Source organism: Rhinopithecus bieti, unplaced genomic scaffold, assembly GCF_001698545.2.
Source record: "Rhinopithecus bieti isolate Rb0 unplaced genomic scaffold, ASM169854v2 scaffold_16097, whole genome shotgun sequence".
NCBI lineage: Eukaryota > Metazoa > Chordata > Mammalia > Primates > Cercopithecidae > Rhinopithecus > Rhinopithecus bieti.
The window spans coordinates 32,176-35,357 of NW_016808851.1; positions in this window are offsets into that span (position 1 = coordinate 32,176).

Genomic DNA, 3,182 nt, shown 5'->3' on the forward strand with positions numbered 1-3,182 from the left:
AAAGGCAGAGACCAGCTCTGCAGGGACCTAGTGGGAGGACGATTTCAGGCAGAGAAGTCTGGGAGACTGTCCAGGTGTGAGATTCAAGACTAGGCTAGGGTGATGACAGTGGAGATGCAGAGAAGTCGATCCCAGGGATATTTGGAAGGCTGAATCAGCAGGACCTGGTGATCCATTGGATGCAGGGAGAGTAAAGGCGGATGGCTCCAGTTTGCTGGCTGTTCAGCAAGGCAGGGGACAGGTGGGGGATGGGTGGGTGCAGGAGACAGGATATGAGACATGGGGTGGAGGACATCTGCCGGCTTCTGGATAGATGGGTTTGGAGGTCACTAGAGAAGTCAGGGCTGGAGTGAGGATCAAGCTTCGGGAGAATGTTTGCAGAGGGAACAAGAGGCTTCCAAGGGGCTTTGCTGGGGAAGCCCAACCTGCATGAAGTTGCCCAAGGAGATGGCAGAGAGGGTGAGAGGAGAATCAGTAGGTACTGGGCGGCAGGAGCCAAGGAAGGAGACAGGGGAAGGAAGGAAGCAAGCAAGGAAGGAAGGAAGGAAGGAAGGAAGGAAGGAAGGAAGGAAAGAAGGAAGGAAGTAAGTGTTCAGGGTGATAAAAGTGCAGAGAGGACACATAGGATGAGGACAGGCCCGTACAGGCTGTGGCCTCTGTAAGAAGAGTTTCTTGGGAGTGAGGGCACAGCAGCTAGTTTGCAGTGGGTGGAAGTGTAAAAGAGATGAGGATATGGAAGTGATGCATGAAGAAAGCCCTTTAAGAGGGAAAGGAAGAAGGCAGTAGCTTGAAGCAGATGCAGGAGGCACTTTGGAATGGAGGAGACAGGACCCTGTTCTGTCAGCTGAGGGGCAGGAGACGGCAGCATGAGAAGGGATGGTTGACGGCACAGGGTCCCCAAGCACAGGTGAAGAGGCTGGCTCAGGACCAGGTTAGGGAAGGACAGAAACCTGACAGTGAGTTTGAGTGGTGGGAGTGTCTTTGGGATGGCAGGTAAGAGGCAAGGTCATTTGCCGAGGGGTACCAGGGTTGCGTGGAGGCTCTGGGGGAGAGGAAATTATGGAAAGGCCCCCAGGATGTTGGGTGAGGAAGCTGCTGGGCTCAACAGCAAGCCTGGGTTTGAGATTTTCTGTCCCTCACCCATCATGGACCAGGTGGGCTCAGAAAATCCAAAGAGCTCCTCACACCTTCCCTGAATGTTTCCCAGTCATATTCTCCATGCTGGGGGATGATGGATGGAAGAGGGGTGGGAATGAGCTTTCTGACTTGGTGTGGGGAAACAGGTGCCTGGTGGAGAAGAGCAGCTCTCACAATGCTTCGGGAAGCAGCCAGGATCGTAACATGGACGTCCTGGGTCCCTGCATCCTAAACACTGGATAGCCATGCCTGGAGCAGGATCCTTCTTCCCCTCCCCGTGTGGGCTTCCTCTCACCCACCAGCCTCATGGTTCCTGACTCTTTTTTCTTTTTTGTCTCCTCACCGCTCCCCTCTACATCCTATTCCAGCATAGAAGTCCCCAAGATGGTGGTACTGTCCCAACCTCTCATGAATCTGCCCTTTCCTCTCCCTTCTCCCTGCCTGGACAATTGCTGGCTTCTGCCTCCAACCTGTCCCTCCAGCACACCCTTTGCCAAGAGGATTGCTCTAACATGGAAATCGAGCCATGTTGTCTTCTTGCCCCAAAAGACCTTCAGACATTCCCGGGGTCTTCAGCCTGGTGTCCAAGGCCCCTTGTGAGCCCCTGAGCCCCTCATCGTCCTGTACTCTGCAATATGTCCCCCTCTGCCCCCCACCTTTGTCACGGGGGATCTTCTGCTAGGGATGCCCTCTCCCTTCATCCATCTGGGGAGGTTCTGTTCACCTTTCAGTTTAAACATCACCTCCTCTATGAAGTCTTCCTTGACCACCAGCCCAAGTCACCTCCCTCATCTGAGTCCCCAGAGTATAGTAAATCCTCACTTAACGTTGTTGGTAGGTTCTTGGAAACTGTGACTTTAAGGGAAACAATGTACATCAGGTCCTTAAATAACAGCATTTTGTTTCATTCAATGTCCATGAGGAAAAAATTAGTTTTGTTCCATGTCGTTTTGCTTAAAGTCAGTTTCCAAGAACTGATTTACGGTGTTAAGTAAAGACTTACTGTATTATACACGCCAATATAATAGCCCATCCCACTTTCGGGTAACCAGCTATTTATACGTCCATCTCCTTTCCCTGGACTCCTCCAAGACAGAGGCCAGGTTTGCTCCTCTTTTCTGTCCTAGCCAGGAACAATTTGGAGCCTTGTGCGTTCTGGAATGAATGAATGAATGAATGAATGAATGAATGAATCATCAATCAATCAATCAATGTTCTCATGGATCCTGTGTCTTCAATGTAGGAAACTTTTCTATAGCTATCTTTTAGAAAATGTGTTATCTGGTTTTATACAATCCAAAAATGCATAGGGGCTCAAAGACCCAGTGAGGAGGCTTTCCAGTGAGGAGGACTCGGCCCCCCTGGAGTGTGCACAGAGGACCACTGGCAGCTTCCTGTGTTCACCTGCAGAAGCCCTCCCCAGGCCATTAACCAGGACCCCTGGGGAGTCCCACCCTACCAGCTGAGCCTCTGGACAACACAGGCCTGGGAAGCACTGATGGCCGGGAGGCCTAAGCGAGGCAGCAATTACTCATCAGCCCAGACTGGCACAAGTCTGACTTGCCCAGAGGCAGGGGGCTGCTTGGGAGGAACCCTGCTCCATGAGGCCCTGGCTCCCTGAGCCTGGTGACAGCCTGGACAGTCACAATGGCTGTGCATAGTCACATCTGCAGGTAATTTCTTTATCCATCTGCATTGGAATGGATCTCATTCAGTTCATTAGAACAACACCCTCTGTCCCATTGCCGTCTCTCGGGCGGGATGGGATGCCACATGCCCTGCAGAGTATGCTGTTCAGGCTCAGTGTTGAAACCTTCTGTCTCTTCGTGGGCTCTAATTGCAGTAGGAGTAACCATGAGGTCAGCGGGCATGCTTGTTACGGGCGGCCTGGCCTGCAGCCACCTGGGTGTGTGCACAAGGAGCTCCCAGGCTATGCTGCCTGACATTTGCGATCGTTTAATGGAAATAAGTTCCATCTTGGAGCTCTGCTCAGCAGAGACCTCTCTTCCTCCAAGAAGACTTCCCCATCCCCTCTAGACCTGGAT